General features: G+C 41.4%; 1 protein-coding gene across 12 annotated transcripts in view; it reads right to left on the bottom strand.

Moving 5' to 3' along the window:
* Positions 1-23,639, bottom strand: part of SOX6 (SRY-box transcription factor 6) — an 843,047-nt gene that overhangs the window by 716,496 nt on the left and 102,912 nt on the right. For 4 of the 12 annotated variants that reach the window (XM_061440698.1, XM_061440700.1, XM_061440695.1 and 1 more), the window contains one exon: positions 11,632-11,811. The gene's annotated coding sequence lies outside the window, so the exon portion shown is untranslated. Of the gene's footprint in view, positions 1-3,480; positions 3,566-5,332; positions 5,976-6,011; positions 6,480-6,831; positions 8,096-11,631; positions 11,812-23,639 lie in introns of those variants that run through there. The other 8 variants (XM_061440693.1, XM_061440696.1, XM_061440694.1 and 5 more) reach the window with 4 other exon arrangements.

Below are 23,639 nucleotides of genomic sequence, written 5' to 3'. Positions count from 1 at the left end.
CTAAGCATGGTGTCACTATAAAAAGAATGGCTAATATTAGTGTAAAGTTGGATATTTTGAGCAACGATATGAAGGATTTGCAGTTAAGAACTGAATCGATACTGTTTCTCTGAGGTTTTAGGGTTTTGAGGTCCCTTTTTTGAGACTACCACAGATTTGAGGAAAAACAGACCAGCAGCCTTTTCCAGAGGAGAGAATACATAGTAAACGTACATGATATTTCATCTTACAATCTCCACCTACACTCTCAATTGATATCTTTGTCCAAATTATGACAGTGGATATTTAAATCTGAAAAGCTCTATTAAGAACCATAACACAAATTTAAAATTATTTCCAGTTTGACTAAAAGTCTAAACAAAACGATTAGCTGAAAAACTTTTACCCTCTTCCACAGAACAAGAAAAATGAAAACACACTTCGTATAAATGTATAATGAGTATATAATGAGAGAATGATTAAAGTTTCTGATATGACTTATCAAAACAATTAGTTTTCAGATCACAGTTGAAGAACCTCAAGCGAAAATGATATGCTATACATTTAAAATGTGCTAACAGTTAATAAAAGCTGCTTTTCATAGACTACACTGGAGTACCAGCTTGTTTTTGTTTTTGTTTTACTTGAGTATGTTGATAGTCAGGGGACAGTCAGTAGAAAATGTGAGGACGGGATAAGACACAAAATGTTCAATACATTATTTTCATTGTTGGGAAAAAAAATAATAGGGGAGAGTTATATTTCTTAAACAAGAAGCAATCCAAATGCAAAGAGAGTCCATTTTCTGCTCTAAAAAGCAAAACTATTTTTTCATTCTTTTAGCAAGTTTTTATAATAAAATCTGTTCTCATTACATCTCATATACCTTGATAATTCTGAAATAACCTAGATTAACTTTTTTAAAAAACAGTAATATGACCCATCTAACCTCATGACAGCAGATAATACATCCCATCTGCAAATCATCTTGCTGAATGTTATCTGTGTTTTATCATTTCTAGTACCTGTCTGTGCCTGATATGGTACTCTCAGGCACATTAGCTTGATGGAATGTTTCACTTGACTTCAAAAACATCAATTGATATATATGCACCCCTAAACTATATTTAAACAAATAGCTCTTAGAACAACCAAAATTTTAATTGTACTCTACTATACTTATACAGAATGCTGTTTGTAAATAGTGAAAAGGTATATATCAATTATCTCACTAATAAGAGAATACTTTCAAACTTACAGATTTATAACCTAACAATATGGAAAAGTATAGATAATATTAAAAGTAAGGGTTAAAGCCAATGTACATTAAACTTTGTAAAAATAAAATTCATTTACTCCAGTATCTAGTATACTAATTCAAAGAGGATTTTTAAAATGTCACTAGTTTCTTCAATATAAGGTAGATATGTGTAAAAATTTCATCAGTGAGCAATAAACTAATAATTCCTAAAAGAAGTCAAATATAAACAGCATAAAATCTCAATAATGCCACCAAAACTTATCATTTATGTATTTAAAGCAATATATTGTTAAAGCCTTATAAGAGAAAGATTTGCTAAATAAGTTAACATTTTAAATATGTGCTTTTCCCTTACTGAGAAAAATATCTTTCTACTGCTAATGAAAAAATGTCCAGCAGACAATATGAATGTCATTTCTTCTAGATATTCAGTTACTGAATCCATTACAGAATCAACTTAAGATATAGATATTGATAGTGCTTTATTAATTTTTTTGCATCTACCTTTCTTTGTAGTATAATGTTGGGCACTGTGCTTACACAGTATACTCTTACAGGAGCTTGTATCATGCTCCGTAATAATAAATTTGCAATTTATTTTGCATTTTCAAGAATACATATATACCAAGAGAAAGTTCCTTCTTATTACTTCCAAAATAAAAATTAAGAACAACAATAAATACAATAAACAATATTTAGTTTTGCCACTATAAAAAGAATATGGTAGGAGAACCGAGGAAAAAGGAGGTGGCAGTGATACAAGAAAAGCAACAGAAGATACTAGTTTGCCAGAGGAATTAATGACCTAGCACTTGTCTAGATCCTGGTCACTTACTGCCCTTGGTCATAAGCTAGATCTAATATGTGTAGTGCACACTTACTTGCTTTCAGAGTCTAAAGGATTTTGTGTTTTTTTGGTTAGTGTTTGTTGTTCTTGTTTTAGAATGGGACACTCTCTCTTGATTTAAGAGGTTTTCAAAAATGCAGGAGAAAGAAATTTACATGCCATTTGGCCTACTGCCCATGCACTTACATATGTGTATTCAGGAAGATACACTCAAATATACATGGATAATATATTTATGGTCTGGTACAGTAAAAAAAAAATCAGTCATAACTTTTTCCCTGCTGTAATAAAATAAAGTATTTCATTGATTCAATCAAAAGCAAATGCAACTAAATAACCCACGTCCCCACCATCTAGAAGAAAAGCGCACCCTTGCTGCCATAGACAAGCTAACTCTATCCCACTGAATTAGTGGAAGGTTTAAGGTGTTTGCTTGTTTGTTTTCAAGTAAAGAGAATCTTCTAGTAGGTATCAGGAATATCTGAGTGGCTTAGAAACAAGGGAAGAAGGGAGAGTGATGAAAGTGTCTAATGCTGAGTGTTGAATTCCATGGTTATTGCACAGGGTGATAGGGGGAAGCTCATGTTCATGACTGCAGACATCTGGTCTCTTCCAGAGAGTGCAGACTAAAGTTGACCTGAAGCTGGGGTCTAGAAACCTAGGCAGGAAGCTCAAGCACCAATCTGGGTACAAACAGAACAGGGCACTGCTCCTAAAAACCCCAAGCTGAACAAGAGTGAAACAGGGAGAGAGCAGATATTTACAGGTTCGCCCGCACAGTGAACACTAGCAGCCCCAAGTGGCTAGGCCTGGAGCGGGGGGGGAGAGAAACTGCAATCACAGCGCATACAAGCAATTTGCTGAGACCTCTGGGGCGGGTGCGGGAGGAAGCACAGAACAGGTGAACAATCCAACTAGAAACTGAAGCCCCTAACCAAGCCAGGATACAACGCCAAGTCTGCGCTAGTCCTACTGGGATAGTGCAGACTGAAGGGCACTAGCAGCCCTCCTCCATGGGCGGAGTGTGTAGAGTAGGTGTAGTGCCAGATTTACTCTGCATCCCCTTTCCTCGTTCAGCACTCACCCTGCCGCTTGTCGGGTTTGCCTATCTAACCAGAAGTCTGCCCTCAGCCGAAAACTAGAGAAGAAACAAGAAATGGAGAGAGAGAGAGAAAGACAAGACTACACTGTCACAGTCTTCTCTAGTGCCAGGGCCTCCCGAAGCCTGTCCTGGTTGGTTCGACCCTCCCACGGGAATCCTGTAGCCTGGAACGGTGCTGAGTGGACCAGCTCCGCCAAGCCCGTGCCTGTGGGCCTCCGGGACGAGGTGCTGAGTGCGCAGGCTAATTATACATGTGGCATTTGGGCAGCCGACTGTCCAGTGACACCTTACCTTATGAGGAAACGTCAACCTCAGCAACTGTTCAAAACAAAATGCCATCGCAGGATCAGCTTCGCCGGCTCTTGGCCGGTTCGGGATTGCTTTTCCCACAGATTTTCTCACTTAGCGCAAGAATGTGGCCTGCGGAGGCCAGTCGTAAGCTGGGCGGACCGGGGGAGAGGGAGGGGGACAGGCGGGGCGGTCCTTGCCAGGTGTCCATCCTGTCCCCCCTCGCCATGGACCAGCTCTCGGACCCGACCACTTGACCTTTTTATTCACCAAACTCACCTCCTGGAAATAGACTGGGCGGGGCTGTGTCTGTTCTCCTCGGGACCCGGGGAGAAACCTAGGCATGTGACTATACAGGGCAGAAGGGAGGAGACCCTAGGGAGGCAGGGAGAGGGGGCACTCTCACATCCCGACTCCACTGGGTTGTTGGCTGGGCCGCCCGGCCAGAGCCAAAAGCCCAGCCAGCCGCAAGAGTGCGCGCCGGGGTCAAGCGCCCCGGACACGGACGTCATCCCAGTGCCCCATTGAGTGTGACGGGAGGTCCGGAGCCCAGCCCAGCTTGCCGCAGCAACGGCTTTGGGCCATCTCGAGACCGAAACTTCAAGTTCAGCCCTCCGAAGAGGTCACACACAGAGAAGCAGCCGGGGACAACCCATCTCGCTAACAGCCCATCCCCGCCAGCAAAGTCGAAGACTAATTTTTGGTCCCCAAATAGGGGCAACATTCAATATCTGGCAGTTCATACAAACGTTTTCAAACTTGGTCAGCCTGAGAGCTTAAAAAAAAAAAAAAAAAAAACAGCCTCAAAACACTCCAGCAACAACCACCTTTTATCTGTTCCAAACACACCAATTCTCTTTTTATCTTAAAGCTGCGCGGAGCGCCCGGGAAATAGCCCAGGAAACGGAGCTAATCTGTCCTCCGCAGCCCCGCTCTGGGCGCCCGAGCAACCCCGGCAACCTTTGCACAAGCCTCTTCCCTTTTCTGCCCGGCCCTTTAAGGAGAAGAAAGCAGCTCCCTCTGGGAGCGGTCAGGCTCGGGCTGGGCCCCGGGCGGGTGGCAGCACCGCCCCCGGGCCTGGGCCGAGCCCCAGAGCGGCGGATCTCTGCGGATCTGCGGAGTGGGCAGCGGGCGGCGGGGCCTGGGCAGGGCGCCGAGAAGGACGGAGGGCGCTGGCGGGGCTCAGGGACGCGAGGAGGGGAAGAAACGCGCGGGCGACTGTGCTCCTGCAGCGAGGACTCCGAGGCCGACTCGGCTCCGGGAAGGGCTGGGCGGCCCCGTCACACGCGCCCCCGCCGGCCCGGCACCACCGCCAGAGCGTCCGAGGGAAAAGAGGGCCACGGATTAGCGCTTGGGTTTCGGATTGTCTCGGAATTCGATTTGCTTATTCCTAAAAAGATCATTCAAAGTCACGTCCAAAAATGAAGGATGAGGGAAGAGGGAGAGAGCGCAGGGAACTGGAAGCAACTCGCACGGGGTCCCGGGAAAGTTGCGGCGGAGCGGCGTTGGGGTGAGGGTGGGAGGAGGGAGCGAGCTGCTTTTCTAGCGACCCGGGTTTTCTTTGAGCTCCTCCCGGTAAACTTCACGCGGGCAGACAGCGCGGAGGAGATCCTAGACTCTCGCCCACCCTCGGCCATCGTCAACCCCACAAATAGCCAAAGTTTCCAAACCAAAATGGGGGTGGGGTGGGGGTAGCGTTTAGGAAGCCCAGAAACCCTGCATGTCCTCCCGACCTCCCGCACCCGGAGCCTGGGTAATACTGAAGCGCTCCGGGAAACTGCGACATCGCAGTCAGTCACACGGCGAATCACCCCAACACTTTTCAAGAAAACAAAATATTCGCTGGGAAACTTACTTTGCATTTAGTCTCTATTCTTTAGGGGGATGCGGTTTAGTTCGGCTCGTGAGGGAAGCTCGTTTTGTCCAGGTTGGATATTGTCTACTTATGGATCAGCCCTTGGGTGAGGGTTTATTTTAATTTATGGCTTATGCATTCTTTTAAGGTCGATTTACATGACCTCCGGCTACAACTAAGACAGCCGAGGAAGGCACTCCAGTCGTCAGTCGGCCAAACCCACAATTAAAACAGCCCTCCCCCTAGTCTTGGTGTGACTAGGACTCTCCCGGAGTAGGCTGGCTGCCTGCTTTTCTTTTTTTCTCTCTTCTTTCTTCGCTTCTATTCTTTCCTTCTTAATTTCTTTATGCCTTGCTTTTTTAATATCACAAAATAAGATGTGGTATCAGTTTGAAAGTTTCGGTATAACTTTCTTCAAACCCAAGCCTGCAGCGATAACGAGAGATGCAGCGCTCACAAAGCCCTCAGGATGCTGCCCTCTTGTGGGCACAAAGGGCCTTTCCACCCAGCGGTCCCATCTGAACCCTCACACAGCACAAACATATGCTTACACACACACACACACACACACACACACACACACACACAGGGGGAGAGAGAGAGAGAGAGAACACTACACACGCAAGCACACGAGCTTCCTCCATCACACACTTGGCGCAAACTTCAATGAAATACCTACCTCAAACTTCATGAAGACTTAAAAATTCATTCTCTAAGCCACCTGATTCTTTTTCATAACATTCCCAGTTATATAGATTAGAGTATCTATACGGGGAGGCGGAGGAGGAGGAATAAGGTGGGCCGAAAGGGCGAACAGATTTCCGGACGAATACTTAGGATGGCGATAACAGCTTTCTGTTGTCAAAGGTTGCGTTGTCTGTCTCTCTCTCCTGCCCTTTTTGCCTTAGTGTCCCACGCACAGTTATCTACAGCTACAACATGTGTTTTCTCCGAGTGGATTTTGGGGATAGGGGGGTGGCAAGAAAACCAGAAGCCCGCCACGCAGATCTGTCACCGCCTCCGGAACAAGGCACAACTCTCCGAGAGGGGGACGCATCCTAGGGATACGCGCGTCCACCAGCGAGCGGCAGACGCTCGGGCCCCTTTCTCAGCCTCTACTCTTCCCCCCAACCCCCCCACCTCCACTTCTGCGTCTGCCCCACTGAGCGCCCTCCTCCCGCTCCTCCTCCCCACCTCCCCTCCCCAGCCAAGTACGGAAACCCGCCGGGGCTGGGCAGCCGTGGCTCCCGGCAACCCGCGCCCTCGCGGGGCTCCGCGCACTCAGTTCTAGTCCGACCCCAATCCCTCAGTCCCAGCTCAGTGAAACTAACCCTGAAGCTGCCCGGAAGGGCAAGAGCGGAAGGCGCTGGGGACCGGCGGCCGGGCCCGGGGTTCCTGCCCCTGCCCTCTCCTGCTCCCCAACAGGTAGCTCACAAATGGGCCGCGCGCTCTCGCTCTGCCTCCCTCGCTCTCTAGAACGCTCGCTCCGTCCCGGTTACCTGGGCGGGCTCCAGGATGGTACCGCACGGGAGGGCTCCTTGTGCGCTGCGCCGCGGGAGTAAATGGCATTAAAGAAAAAAGGGAAAGATACAAATAAAAAAAAAAAAATTAAGGAAGGGGAGTCGTTGCTGGGTCAATTAGCTCAGCCCGGGGAGCAAGAGAGCAGAGCCCCCCAGCGCCGCGGCCGGCTAAGCCCGTTAACTCAAGTCTGCGGGGGTGTCCCGCCCCGAGCGGGGGAACGCTGACCCGCAGAAGTTTGCCGCCGGGGTGCCAGGAGGTGCGCGCAGAGCGGGGTGACTAGGGGCTTCCCCCTTGAAACAAGTGAAGGCGATGGTTAGTGCTGTCAATCTTGGCAATCAGTGTGAGCGGCCATGTCGTAAGTATTCAAAGCATTTCCCGTCGTGCAACATCAGAAAGTGAGTGGCCAGGGCATTGATCTGAGCGAGGGAGAGGAGGCAGGGCTCCCCTCCCAGACAACACAGGCAAGATGAGACAAGAGGCGAGGGAGGCAGCGAGCCAGGCAGGGAAGCTGGGAGGGAGGGGGAGGACCGGGGGAAGAAGAAGGAGGGGAGAGCGGAGGCAAAGGAGAGAGAGCCGGAGAGAGAGAGGGCAGAGACCGGCGAGAGCGGAGGTTGGAACTGGAGAACGCGCCTGAGAAGAAAGAGTGAAGCGACTAGTAGGAGAGAATTGGAAGGCGACAAAGAAGAGGGAGAGTTGAGGTCAGAGGGAATAGTGACAAGTATTAGGTGGAGAGAAAACGGCTGAGGAGTAAAGGACCCCAGCAGTGCTATTAGGGCTGGAGTTGTTGGAAGGAGGAGTCTAGATGAAGGCAAACTGAAGAGGGGGAAAGGTAGACAACTGGGGAGAAAGAAAGGAGCAAACTGGAGAAAAGGAGGAAAGAAGGTGGGAGAGGAAATGCAGGAATGGTAGTTTGTGCTTTGAAAAAGTTATGTGAAGAGGATGATGAATGGGCTGAATGTTAGGAAGTACTGAGATGTAGCACTGGACCACAGAAGGGAGTCATGGCAGAAACAGAGAAGAGAAAGAACAGGAGCTAAAGCAGACCAATAAGAAGGAAAGGAAGGTGAATATTAGGATGAATAATAAGGATGAAGAAAAGTGAAAAAGAGAAGTAATCAAAAGAGAGTGAAGAAAGAGATGCAGGAAGCAGAGACCATGAAAACATACAGGTTAACAGGATTTCAGTAAATAGAGGAAGAGGACCTTATTTTAAAAGATGGAGGAAGAGCAACTGAAAGAAAAAGGAATTGATACAGGAGATTCTTAACAGATGTAGGGGGCCATATTCTGAAGGCCATGTGGAATATGGAGTCTATGGGTTAAAATTATTATGAATAACAAAACATGTACAAACTACCAAGGAAAAAATTGATTATACCTTTACAATGATAAATAGTCCCACATTTATTATAGGGTTAAGTTTGTGTTACACAGAATTGGGTGGGTGATATATGTGTATTACCTCAACTTTGTAGAGGAAAAGATTTGGAGAAACAATTTCAAGATGGGTGGCTGGGAAGTTGTAAAAGATGAAGAGTTTCAGTCACCCGGGACAGCATTTTGCAAAAAACATGTAAGTCAGATAGAGAAAATTATGTTTAACCACCCCCCATTAAAAAAAAAAAAACCTACACAAATTAAAGATTCTCTTTGATATGGGTGTGAGGGTAGATAAAAGATTTGAAGGGTATAGCATGGCCTAATGGAACAGAGACCTGGAATTTTATCTCAGTGCAAAAAAAACCTGGGGGACTGGGAGAGGAGAGAATAATCATGATGTCAGGTAATAGACAGAGATACAGAACAAAAGAAATAGATGAGAACACTAGCTTTGACAACAGCAGACACAGAGCTAACAGGCAGCCAGTGTGCACAAGGTGATGGTGGCCTGCCTTAAGCCAGGCCCAAAGAAATAGATCTGAGAAACTAAAGTTAGTGGAGAGTCCAAATTACATCAAGATTAAAAGCTAAGAGAGGGGTTCTGACACGATCAGTGTAAACCTACAGAGATTTGTGGAAGTGAGGTCCTCGCTATGTAGAAACTGATATGAGAGGGCCACTTTGAGGCATTACATAAACAGGGAATTTGTGAAAGAAGATATGGACAGGAGAGAGGAGTCAGGAATTAGAGTTAGAAAAATCAAAAAGTTAATGCAATCTAAGGTTGCCAACTTGAGAAGACCTTCACAGATCAAGTGATAAAAGATAAAGAGGAGAAAACCTCATCTTTGTTCCACTAACTGAAGAAAACGGAGAAAGTAAGTAAATGCAGAAGAGGTACCAAGCTGAGATGTCTGTTAGTCATATATTGGCTTCTTAAAGTATACTCCATGTTTGGTTTCATATCAACTCCAGACAAGAGAAGGAAGAGGACAGAAATAAGGGTCAAGATGAGCACCTGGGATTGGTGGGGCAGAAGGAATAGCCCCAGTAATAGGAATAGCTCATTTCCTATTCCAGCTGGGAAAGATGATGCTTGAGGATTAGAAGCTTGAAGACTGCAAGTTAATATGACTTGATGACTGTTGGCGGAGAGAACAGTCCCCAACCAGAAATCTTGTGTCCCTTTCACCCACAGAGACCTTCATGACTGGAAACATCTGCCTGGAGAGGCCAGAGCCTAGAAGCCAGTGAAAAGAATGCCTGGCACCTTTCCTGCCAGCTCCTTCACACCTGGTCCCAAAACTCCCAAGAGTGCTCCTTGACCTCAGAGGCCCAACGGGTAAACCCAGACTGGTGTTTCTATACTAGACAAGAGTCAAATCTCTTCTGGCTTTTGATTTTGTCTTTGTTTTATTTTGTTTTTGTGAATGACTGTGGCCTGGCCCAGCTGTCCTTCCAAAGCCTCTCTCTGGCCCTGGAACTCAACTACAGGAGCAAAAAATCTCTGGAAATCTTATAAAGGGCAAAATCGAATGACCCCTCCTAAATGCCTGCAGAGTTAAAGCAGAGAGAAGAGGAGATAATTTTAAGTCCCAAAGCCTAAATTCTCAGGGTAGAGCCACCGAGAGAAGTGAAACATCCCAGACTGAAACACTGGGGCGCGACTTGGGTTTCTCAAAGTTGTGGTAAGTTTGGCTTTGCAAGTACCAGCGTATGAGTTCTTTAAATCACCCAGCACTGGGAAATCTGGGGAATAAGACAGACCCCGCCGACCAGGTACAGGCTGCTGGCAGAAGGCCAAAAAAAAAAAAGGCGACATTATCAAGATCTCTTGCGTCCAAGGCCCTAATACTGGGCCGCAGTGGACCTTCAGAGGAGGAACAGCAGAATCCTCTTTAGATTTTATCTAATAAACTGATAACCAAAGTAGATTGATAAGGCGGAACCCCGAGCCAATCACAACATTAATCCCTAAAGGAAAGAAACTAAAGTTTGGGGTCTTGGTGTCGCACTTCAGGCTGTGCATGGTTTGACACGTGGCCCTCGGGGGCGGGAGTGAGCCCTAAGAGTTCCCTTTCAAGCCACAGGCGCTGCAGTACAGAGCGGGGGGCTAGGCAAAGAGCGCTGCAGAGGGTTGAAGTGCCGGACTCTCCACCTGGTCCGCACTGGCCTGCGGGCTCCAGGAAGTTCCGAAAGGAGCCAAGGACACCCAGGCACCGTGGCCAGATCCCGGCACACTAGGGCTCACTTTCCCTGGGGGTCGGAGCCCCGCGCTGCGCAAGAAGCCCGGCACCGAGCACCGGGAACCAGGGAGGGAAGGAGGGGCAAGCGGTGGGAGCAGACTTACCTGCCCGCAGCTATCGCTGCCTCCGAGCTGTCCGGGTGTCCCTGCGCACGACAACCAGCAAAGACAACTCGGCTTTGCTAAGTTTGGCCTCGCACCTCCAGAGAAGAGGCGCGAACCGGCAAATGAAAGGCGCGCTCGGTTCCTGGAGAGAGGTCCCCCTGAACTTGGGAAGGGGAGTGCAATGAATTCTGCTCGAGAAGTTAATATTTAAAGCACCCACGCAAAAATCAAAACGACTGTTAAAGACTCGTATTCTCGCCTTGAAAGTCTCCTTACACCAGCCGGGAGGACAATTCAGATCTACATGACTTCATCCTAAGGTTTCTAACTTCTTTGAGGAAGGGCTTTATAGGTACTGAATAAATAGTACCAATATAAATGTCTTCCAAAACACGGAGAATGAGAACTTTTACTGAAACGAAGAATAAGTGAAAGAGTATAAAAAGCCAAAAAGGAAGAAGTTGGAAACTTTAATTACAGCCCAGAGAAAACTTTTAGCAATTGATTTCCTTAAACAGGAATAACAAACACACCAACGACTCCAGCAGCCCATCGCACTTCATTTAAGTTTGGTGTAACCAAATAACCCGAACTCCCAAATAACAGTGCCCTTGGGACTCTGCCTCAAAGAGGTCGGAACTCGTGTTACAACAACAAAAGCAAAAAAGCAAACTGTGGATAATGCTCTGCGTTCTTTAAGACGTCATTTTGCAAAAGGACCAGGCATTGTCCCTGGACTTTAAATGGATAGAGAATAACATTAAATTTCATTTGAATCTGCGCATCATCATATTGGGAAGACCACAGCGGTAGCGACAGTAGCAGCAGCAGCACCGCCACAAAGGAGGTGGGGAAAAGTGGTAAAAATGCATGAACTTTTTTCAAAGAAAAATAAAGATAAATCAAAAATAAGTTTTACAGACATGTCTTTCCTGGCTTAGGAAAGTTAATTTTTAAATGTTCTCCTGCTGTCTAAGGTGCAAAGCCGAGTCTAGGGGAGTGCGTGGCTGGAATCTGCATGCTGATAAGAGAAGGCTGATGTACTTACAGTGACAGAGGGCAGGCTGCGGGAGAAAAGCTGTTTGTGTTAGCCTGCGAGTTACCCAGGGCTGCAGTGAGAGCAGAAGGGAGGAGTGGGAGTGCCAGTCTGCGTACACCTTCACCGCGTCTCATTACATCTGCCAGCCTCTCTCTCCCTCTCTCTTTCATTTCCACATTCCCTTTGTTCCTGAAAAAAAAAATCTACACGTCACATCAGAGTCCCCAGATGCAGTCTACACCAAAGAAAAAAAAATGAATAATTCAATCAAACTGTGCATAGTCTCTAAGGCAATAAATCTATTGCACTTAAAGAAACGAAGGGTAATTACCACCATGGAATTAGAATAAGGCCAAAGACCCGAGATGTCGTTAAGTCTCTGGGTAAACGCCCCGGTCAAATAAAGTTTCATTTATTGAATCCTTTTGACATCTCAAATGGAAAGTCAGAGAAAGATTTTAACTTGTTTTAGAAGGATATTCACTTATCTTTAAACACATTTTTAAAAGGGGGGAAAAAGAAGGGGAGAAAGCACCTCGGGCGTACTACCCTGCTGAAAAGGCTCCCAAAGGCAGCAGCACAGAGCCGGCACAAACATGAACCAAGACAATGTGTCCGTGGAGCCTGTCCAGGGTCAGTTTCTCCACCACTCCACCCTCCTCCTCTCCTCTCTAATTAGACGAGGATCGAGGATCGCTCTCCACTCTCACCGGCCACCACCAAAGCTCCACTTGAGAGCAGCTGGAATCTGGGAACATTACCTGCAGCACCAGAACCTAAGAAAAACCGCGATTCCCTGCCACCAACATCCCATGCCATCCCCATGCACCCCTCCAAGTCCCGTAATCATCTACTTCTTCCATCTGCCTAAGAGAAACTGTAAAAGGGATTTTTTCCCCCCATGACTGAATGGAAGCTCTGTACTGTACCGACTTCTGGATTTGCCCTGGGTTGAGTTTAGGGAATGTCTGGAAAGAAAAAAAAGGGGGAGGAAAAAAAGGAGGGGTGCAGCTCAAGCCTTATCCAAGTTACTCCTAAAGCTGTTTTAGACAGGAAAGAGCCTACGGGAGAAACAGCTGGGATGCACACTGACTTGGAAATTTCAGTTCTAGGAACCGTGTCTTTTCATCCCGGAGGTAAGATTATGTGACTCTCGCACGTTTATCCTTTTGCTGTCTGTGTGTCTCTCTTACCCACCGGCAGGGACCTCTCCCAATCGGGTCAGCCAGCATGCACCCTAGAGAAGGACACAGCACGACATAAGGCTTTCTTTTCCAGGTCTCTCCACTCATAAATTGTGGGCGTCATTGAAACGAGATTAGCAAATCTTTTACCGCTGGCGACAGCCACCAGACCCTCTGTCCCTCTGCTGTTGCACCCTGGTCGCGGCATCTCGGGCTGCACAATGGTCCGGAAGACCTAGCCTGCCGGGTCGCCTATCCTGAGAGCTCAGGTGATGCAGAGGAGAATCTCGGCGTCCCAAACGGGTTCCGCCGAGAGTTTCCACTCAATACCACCTCCCGCCGCCTCTGTGCGTGCGGTGGCACGCACCCACAGACACACACATAGACACATACACGTTTTGCCATTCTGGCCGAACTCTTCATCTAAACTCAAGTCTCTTTAACAGTCAATTCAGTCCGCTTGAGAGCAGCGGGAAAACTAGGATGATACGTGGATGAACCGCGAGGGTGCCAACCGTCCGGCTTGGCCGAGCTTTGTTTACGTGCCTAAGTCGCCACCTTGAGGTCGAGCAGAAGACTGCGCCCGGCTCCCGGCTGTTGAGACCAACCCGGCGGACACCGGCCCCTCAGTCTTGGCGAATGCTGTGGACCGCTCTGAAGAGAAGCAAAAGGAGGGCACTTCTCAAGCGGACGGTCTGAGCAAAGCAAGGCCTGCCCTCTGAGACCCGGGTTGAGAGGAGTAAGGGCTAAAACTGCAGGTTAGCTGAAACTAATAGCAGGGAACCGAACGAAGGAGCACTCTCCCAGCAAAGTGCAAAACCCGGGACCAGTCTGCAGATGCAAGGCAGGCGCTGCTGCCCTGAAACTTCAAGCACTAACTCCCAGGGCAATAGCAGAGGGTTAGAAGCAGCTTCGGAGAGGTGTAGCAGTAGCTCGGGTCCTGTCCGAGGACCAAGCTCCCTTTTGCGGCCACCTCTGCTCAGCTCGGACTTCGTACTCCCACGGGCTCCTCTCCCGCTTGTTCTCTACCCTCGGGGCCGGAAACAAAGGGATTCAACGACGCAGCTAGACCCGAGGTCACTTAGCAGGGGGATTCCAGGATACAACTACAGGAAGGAGAGGGATGTGCTCAGGCAACCTGGCCGTCTGCAGCGACGACTGGATACTTAGCGCTATAGTCACCCATTTCTCAGGAAAACAGTCCTTCTGATTGTCTAACAATGGATTAGGTAAAATAATAGTGATTGTTAATTATATCAGCGATTTCCAACTTTCCCACCCATACCTCTATTGAAACCCTTTTCCCGCAAACCGTTCTTCCTGTATTCATGTCTTTTATTATAGGATACCAGGCTTAAGAATACCCTAGCTAAATTCTGAAATAACTTGTGGTTGTTCTTTGTTGTGCCTGGACACTGCCTCCAAGGCATGGGGACGTCTGCAAGGCCACTGCAAGTCCCATCTCTTCTGTGAAATGTGCCCTAAAGCTGTCCTGGGAATTTCCCTGTTACTTGGGTACACAGACATTGTTTAATAGTAATGCTTTACAAAACGAGAAGAATAATTTGATTTATCTCCAGAAAAAGGACACTCAGGAACTATCTTGTGCTATATGAGGCTATAAATCACTCCTTGCTAATACCGACTGGAGTCTTTCAGTAGTTTGGTCAGAATAACAAGAACAGTAGTAGTAGAAATACATTTTATAAAGAGAACCACAGCGACCTAATGCTGATGATGGACAACAGGAAATGTCTTTTCAAAGAAGAGAAGCAACAGGCCCCCAAGCCAGACCCATTTCTGCTGTTTCGTACCACAACCTAGCAAATTAACATTGGATTGCTCCTTCACTTGTGTGGAAAGCTGAGTGTTATGGAATACAGTATGGAATTTTCCCAGGGAATCCCAATTATAGAAACACCTGTGCTAAGTAATGCTATTTTAATCCACTATGAAAACCTTAAGTATGTAATAGCCCTCAAATCATCTCATTTCTTAGTCACATGGGGTGGGCCAACCTCATGGAAGAAATGCCCCAGAGCTTTATCTCAGAGGGTTTTGCCTTGGTTTTACCATACATAATCCTGACAGTTCATCTCTTAAATGGAAGGGATATATACATGAAGTCTACTGTAACTGGCAGAAACTAAGCCTGGATAGAAACCTCACAAAGAAAAATAGAATCAAAGGCCAATGACTACAAAACTGGAACACATGCCACATGTGCAGTCAGGCACCAATTCCGTGATCTTTAAATCAAATCCTAATAACATAGGAGAAGTTGTCACTGTTCTGTATATACATTTCATTTTACTACAGAGTATCAATGGCAAAATATAGTGAAATAAAGCCACCATAAAAAGGAATGTGGTAGAAACCAAAAAATTATAAACCTCTATCAGTTCCCCCCAAAATACACATCAGACCTAATATTTTAAAATGCCAAACCTAATATTTTTGAAATGCTATATGAAAAAAATTATTTATTAAAGTAATAACTTTTATAGCTTAAGGCTGCCAAAACTAATATCAATAAAACATCCATATGAAAAGTGAAATATTTATCAGTTATCCAAATGTTTGTCTTATAAAGATACATAGAATTGTTTTTCTAACTAAAAGTGATCTAGATAATTATATAGGTAGGGATGAAAATTACAAAAATCACAGAGAGGAAAAACTATGATAAAGAGTAATCATATGATAAAGAGTAATGATAAATCAAACACAGAAATAAATTTATTCACTAAAATTCAACATATCCCATATGATAGCATTCTTCTAAGGTAACATGTCACCTTTTCATCATCAGGTAATATTATTAAAGCATTTACATTCCTTCATATGTGCCACTCTCTACTTAAAGAAACATTTACCTCTTCCCAAATCTGAGGTTTACAATTCACTAAGATGACTACCACTCTATTCATTACACATTTAGCCATACTAGAAACATCTGATAAATCATACAGATCCATTCCAATGCCTAATAAAAGACAAGCAAAGGACACAAAAATAATGCTGTAAAATTGCTCACTGATAAATATCAAATAACAAAACAATTTGCTAATGTTACTAGTCTTTAAAAGTTTGATCATTTACCTTAGAAATTTTATGCTTTCTGTATGTATTAGCATTGTTTTAAAAAGCTGAATTTGCCTAAATTATATAATTTTCTAAAATTTGTTATTTAGAAATCTTTCTTTCAAATCCCAGATTGCTAATTTTACTATTTCTAAATAGAGGATTTCTGTGTGTGTGTGCATTTTTAAATATTACAGTTACGTTGAAGACTTTTGCTGTTTTATACATTTTTAATTCACAAATTAAATATTTATTGAGTGTCTAATATGTGCAAAGCAAATAATTAAAAAGTGTGTTAACTGAGGATCTATCTTTTGCACTTTTCTAATTTAATAAATGTTAGTTATAAGCCTTTTGTACATATATTGAAAAAAATTTTTACCACATGTCAACAGAAATATTCTGTTCAATATAAGTACATTTGATAGTTACACATGATAGTTCATTTTATTTGGCATATACTATTTAAGCTACCTCAGACATTTTTATAAACCAACAAGCTATCACATTTCTAAAAGCTTTTCTAACTTATCAAACGATATATCTTTTAAAAGCTTTATTTAGAAACAGAATCTACAGTTATAAACCAATTCCAAATAATATATTTTATATATTTTAATTTTAAATGAGTTCTAAAAGAAACTTCATAACTTCAAATTGATCTGTAATTGCTATGCAAAATTATTCTATAACTTTCTATGTTTTATGTCTCTAACATGTAGCATAATTGTACATATAAGATAAAGATATTATCTATCAAAAGGCAAGCAAATGAAAGTTAAAATATAATTCAGTGTTCCAAGTATCTGAATGTTTACTATTACTGAAATAACTCATTGGATTTTATTGAATTTTTAAGTTTTCATCAAGATGTTTTACATGAGGTTTGAACACTTTGTTTTTAAAGTGAGGGGACAGGAACAGACAACAATATTGAGAATATGCAACAATGATCATCCTCATGTTAATTCATGTCTGTTTAAGACAATAATGAGAGAAAAGCTTTACTTATTCGTACTTAAAGTTCTAGAATAGTAGACTTCTGGAGAAAACATTTAAACTCAAGAGCTCAACACAAAACCTCTTTTAATTATATTCAATATGTTATCAACCTACTTTCAAAGTTGATGAAGTTTACTACTAAACTGAATATTAAGCAAATAAGTGTTAACTATGTTCACTAGAATTAGCATATTTCAGATTATAGTTTATAAATTTTTAAGAGCATCAGCATCATGATATGGTTACCATAGAAACTGCAACAATATGTCATTTTGATTAATTTTATATGCAGTGATAAGGCCTAGTTCTACATCACTTCAATATAAGTTTGAAAAGCAATATAAATAGTGAGTAGTGAGTTTCCAATTTATACTAGTTTAGAAACTAATAAAGTACAAACCTTTTAAAAAAGAAAAATCCACAATGCATTCTAATAGCCTGAAAGGATAGCAGTTTAGATAAGGTTATAAGATATTTTAAAATGGATACATTCTGAAAGAAAAAGTTTCAGTAAAAATCAGCTACTTCTCTTAGTATTCCATACTCTTCCTACTTAGGTTTATTTATGGATAACAAAAATTATTGATTACTACATGTTACTTAATTATTAAATTATGAATGTTCTTTCTGTTCTCAAGAGATAGGTGCATTTGCTTTTACATTATAAATTTAAAACGACTAGAGCAGAATTTTAATATTTTTAAAGTAATTATTACAAGAGATCCCTTTCATTTAGAAGTAAGACACAACGTATTATTGCAAAAGTCTTATTGTATCACTGCCAGAAATATTCCATTGACATTAATGGCTTGATTATTGGAACAGAAAAAAAAACTATAAATAAAGAATACATTTTATAAAGAATAAATATGGCGAGAGATTTGGAGTTCTAAATTATCTGCTCATTCGCTAACAAATATGTTTTCCTTGTATTTTCTATCATTGCACATTTCGAAATGGAATATGCCCAAGAGAACTCTGAAAATAATTTGAAAAGGCATACTATATTTAAATCTATATTTATTACGCATCTTTTTTAGGGATAATATAGTCTGTGTTGCCAATAATTTCAATGAATTTCTACAAGGCAATGTCCTCAAACTAGCTAAAAAACATTATATTCTTAAAAGTGATTTTTTAGAAAATAAATGAAGGCAGTATGTGTGTATTTTTTTTCAAATGATAAAGAAACAATCCAAGGAAGAAAAGATAAACATATACAACTTATTTTTCTTGATAGGATTAAGAGGATTGCAAAGAAGCTTTTAAATCCCCAGTTTTCCTGACAATTAACAATGAAAAACAGATGTTTACAAAGCTCTTTCATATGCTGTCTTTAAAGGCGATAAAAGATGGTTTGTGGATAGTAAGAACGAAGAGCCAGATAACTGCTTGCCGGGTGTATATTTAAAAAGCATTTTCATTGGCTCAGTTATTGTTAATAGTGAAAGAAAACACTTTGTGCTGCACATACTGTATGACTGTGACTATAGAAAACTGCCTTCATAAAGTCCTCAAAAACTCTTAAGATGTAATTTACAAAGATAATAATAACACAGAATTATTTCACTTCTCTGAATGCTACACATTTGCATACCAGGACTGTGTACAATGTACTCATAATGCACATTCATAATAACAAGGACTTCTTAACACTATAACTACAGCATAAGATCTGTGCTTTAAGCCAGTCTATCCTACCAACTTTTACTTATTGGTATGAAAATGTTAGTCTAAGTAAGCCAGGTGTTAGCTGTCTACACAAGGGAAGACCAACCTATTAACCACTACATCACCATTGTGAGAAAATCCAGTGATAAAACTAAAAACCATGTGACCCTGCAAGGCAATAACAGCATTATCCAGCAATGTATTGAAAAATGTCAAATGAATGTTTTAAGTTATATGTCAAAATCATGGGCCTATACTACAAAAAAAAAAAAAAAAAAAAAAAACCCACAAAATATAACTACTGTTTAATGTTTAATTGATTTTGATATACTATTATTTCTACAAACAAGCACCAAGCTAGGTACTTTTTTAAATGTTTAATGTTTAAAATATTAGTTTGGGTATTACTATTTAATGAAAACAACCTTAATAATAAGTCTTCTTCATGAAGCATTTGTCTCCTGCCTTCAGCATAGTAACTGTATATTTGGTATGCACTACAGACACTTTGGACTTTCCAGGTTGCTCAGTGATAAAGAATCCACCTGTTAATGCAGGAGATGTGGGTTTGATCCCTGGGTTGGGAAGATCCCCTGGAAGAGGAAATGGCAACCTCCTCCAGTATTCCTGCCTGGAAAATTCCATGGACATAGGAGCTTGGAGGACTACAGTCTATGGGGTCACAAAGAGTCAGACACAATTGAGCAACTGATCATGCATAAGCATGCAATGCACAGATACTTTAGATAAATTCAAATTGTGGTTATTGTCCATGTTGTTTCTTGTTCATATTCAACAGAGAATAAATATAACTTAACAAATAATAGAAATATAGTGTTTCTATTGCCCATATGTGCTATTTTATAAATTTACTCCTGACATTTTCTAATCAAAATGGAAAATATATTTTTGGAACAAAGAAAGAAGGCAGGCATAATATTACAGCAGTTACAATATGTAAGACTACTTGAATGACAAAAAATGGGCAAAAATATCTAATGAGAAAAAATCCTGAATATATTAAAATATTTACATTTATAATTAAAATTTTGTTTAATATGAAAAATACAACAGGAGCTAATTACTTATCCTTAAAATTTTATTAAATATTTGGTAACCCATAGGTATTTATTTATGTGAATATTATTAAAATTGAATGTATTTTACTGTGAAGCTTGAATTATCTTCCAGATATAATAAAGTATGAAATATGTTCATGTATTTGACTTTATTCAATTAAAAATTTTTTTAATGTAAGTTGATTATTTACATGAACACTACAACTTGAATTAGGTCTATGATACTTAAACACAAGGAATAAAGAAACTACCTTAAACTAGCAACATTTTGGTCCTTGAAATTATTATGGTTAGTTTAAAGATTGTTAAAATCATCAACAGACTTCTATTACCTAACCTACTCTTAAAACTCAGATTTAACATACTATACAATAGGGAGAAAACTATTAAATGATTTCAGTGTTCAAAATCAATACTAGTGCAAAATCTCTTATCTGTTTTAAATGTGTGAGATTCCATTGTTTTTGCTTACATTCTGTTTTCAAAGTATTTTTAGAATAACATTTTATCCATTAATGTTTAAGAAACAATTTTGTAAAATCATTAAGAGACCATTTTGTCGCCGATATTTCCTTATGAGCATATATTATCTGTCTGGGTATAATAGGGAAAATTGCAATGACTTCTGGGTGGCAGGAAGTGGAATACAGTGTAATCATCAGCAGTGAAAAACTATTGCAAGATATGCTTAAAATTTTCACCAAAATAAATTAATTACATTTAATATCTGTAAAACTGTATACATGTGGGATAGGTAATCAATATAATTGTTTTAGTTTTTAATCTTTTGACTCAGAATGTCAGCAATTTTTTGATTTTTCCAAATACAAGAATAGGAAAATCAAGTACCAACTACCTTTTCTGGAATAAGGACATATTGGTCTGATCCAGAGAGTATGTTACAGAGCTTGCTCGTTTCTTATAAATTCCATTAACCTTTTCTTGCCTTAATTTTATTTGAGCCACCTCAGTCACCACTTTCTGAATAGTTATTTAATATACTATTTCCCTTTTATCATTTGAGAAATCAGAGCACCTGAAAAGTGAACTTTTTCATTCTGCTTTCATCTGTGTGACTATATTTGGAAGAGCATACAATCTAAATTTTTTTTCTACCAACATGTACAATATTTCACCTTGGAAACTCTAATAACGTATGTCCCATAGTTAGCAAACTTGTTTTTGGTCTGTTTGCAATTCACACACAGAGTAAGTAATACCACAGCCAATATTCTACAGCTTTACAATTACATACAGAGTGCTCAAGTACTGCTTACAATTATTTTGGAGTGCCCTTAAATAAACCAAAAATCCTAAAATGAAAGAACTAAGAACAATTTATCTGAGCTACATCCAGCGTGCAAGGCCTGGGTACTAAGATCAAAGAAGAGTAAGAAAAAAGAATCATGGCCTCTGGATTCCATTATCTCACAGTTCACAATCATGACAAGTCATTCAACAGATGCATTGAAAGATACTCAGTCGTGCCCAACTCTTTGCGACCCCATGGATAGTAGCCTGCACCAAGCTCCTCCGTCCATGGGATTTTCAAGGCAAGAGTACTGGAGTGGGTTGCCATTTCCTTCTCCAGGGAATCTTCCCAACCCAGGGATCGAACCTAGGTCTCTCACATTGTACACAGACGCTTTACCATCTAAGCCACCAGGGAAGTCCAAAGATACATCAGATACATTGAAATGCACAGTTGTTCATATGTCACAAAAAGTAAATACAATCTAGAATTAGTGGGAATAATATCTCAATTTTCCAGACAGTATAGAGCTGTATGCAAAAATGACCTAGAAGAACAAATTGTCTTAATATTACAATTTTTTGTTTACTATGTATAGACAGACACTACCCCAACAAGATACCTGCATATAATTTAATAAATCAGTTTCTAAACTAATTTATACAAATCATTCAACTGCAGAATTTTTTCAGATTACCAAGTTTCTAGTGCCCTTTAACACATCTATTAAGAATCCTTCCTTCTAAGTCATTTCAACAACCTAATTATTACTTCTACATATACAGAAAATAAAAGTATCTTTCCATAGCAGACATCCTAAGAATACCTATACACAGAGATTCCAATGAAATACAATCAGAAAGAAAGACAGAAATCTTCGCACTTCTTTTAAACCTGTGTGAAATCATATGATATGACTCCTTTTTTGTCCAGGACCTGATTTCTTTTAGGACCTAACAATATACATGTTTTCATTTGTTTATGACAATCACTGAAAGGAGCATTGCTAGATCATCTTATACATACCTTGATTTTTATTTTTAATTAATTTTTTGTTAAAGTAATGCTTTAAAAGGGTAAAAAAATAGAATTTTACTAAAAAGCTTATATTATAAAACAATGGATCTCTGTCACAACCTTCCTCATCCCATTCACAAGACCCAAAGACAATCACTTTCAAGTCTTTATGTATTCAAATCTTTTAGTATTTAATTGCACATTTCTAACTAATGTGCTTATAACTATATCTAAGCCTTGTACATAAACTACTTTTTAATTTAAAAGTTAATCATTCTTTATCTTTATCTTATTTTGGTAGGTGAATATTTAATTCTTAGGTATCATTTCTCCCATCCTCCCAAAATAAATAATTAACAACTCGCTGACTTTAAATCAAGCCAAGGCTTATATTATCACACAAAGTAAATCTTGTTTATGACTGAGCCAAGTAGTATACTATAAATGTCATTTCTTTTATATATCTTTGTTCTTCCTTATTAAAAGCCTATTTACAATAATTCACTTAGTTTTATGGAACTATTATCACTTTTTCCACATGTTTTCACCCATAAGTATTGTTTTTCCAAATTGTCAAATATATCAAGTTAACATTTTTCTTGGAAACTAATGGTTACTTTTATGTATTGACTTTCCTCTGCCACAGTGTCCAGATAATTGCTTGAACATTTTTCTAGGTGCTTCTATGAAGGTGTTTTGGGATGAGATGAGCTGCTTGGATGGCATCATTGACTCAGTTGACATGAGTTTGAGAAAATGAAGGACAGAAGCTTGCAGAATCTTGGCTTGCTGTAGTCCATGGGATTGCATTGAGTTGGACACAACTGAGAAACTGAACTACAAACTTCGAGTGAAGCAAATTGCCCTCCATTATGTGGGTACGCCTCACCCAATGTGCTGAAGACCTGAATACAACAAAAAGACTGACCCTCCTCTAAGTAACAGAGAAGTCTCCTGCAGACAGACTTCAGACTTGAACTAGAACATCAGCCTTTCTGGGTCTCCAATTAATAACCTTTGGACTAGAATCATAGCATCAGCCTCATGGGTCTCCACCCTGCCAGACCAACCTGCACATTTTCAGCCTCTGTAATCATGTAAGTTCAGTTCAGTTCAGTTCAGTTCAGTCACTCAGTCATGTCTGACTCTCTGTGACCCCATAAATCGTAGCATGCCAGGACTCTCTGTCCATCACCAACTCCCAGAGTTCACTCAAACTCACGTCCATCGAGTCAGTGATGCCATCCAGCCATCTCATCCTCTGTCATCCCCTTCTCCTCCTGCCCTCAATCCCTCCTAGCATCAGAGTCTTTTCCAATGAGTCAACTCTTCGCATGAGGTGGCCAAAGTACTGGAGTTTCAGCTTTAGCATCATTCCGTCCAAAGAACACCCAGGGCTGATCTCCTTTAGAATAGACTGGTTGGATCACCTTGCAGTCCAAGGGACTCTCAAGAGTCTTCTCCAACACCACAGTTCAAAAGCATCAACTCTTCAGTGCTCAACTTTCTTCATAGTCCAACTATCACATCCATATGTGACCACTGGAAAAACCATAGCCTTGACTAGACGGACCTTTGTAGGCAATGTAATGTCTCTGCTTTTCAATATGCTATCTAGGTTGGTCATAACTTTTTTCCAAGGAGTAAGTGTCTTTTAATTTCATGGCTGATATCACCATCTGCAGTGATTTTGGAGCCCAAAAATAAAGTCTGACACTGTTTCCACTG

Source organism: Bos javanicus, chromosome 15, assembly GCF_032452875.1.
Source record: "Bos javanicus breed banteng chromosome 15, ARS-OSU_banteng_1.0, whole genome shotgun sequence".
Lineage (NCBI taxonomy): Eukaryota > Metazoa > Chordata > Mammalia > Artiodactyla > Bovidae > Bos > Bos javanicus.
This window is presented reverse-complemented; position numbering and strand designations above follow the sequence as displayed.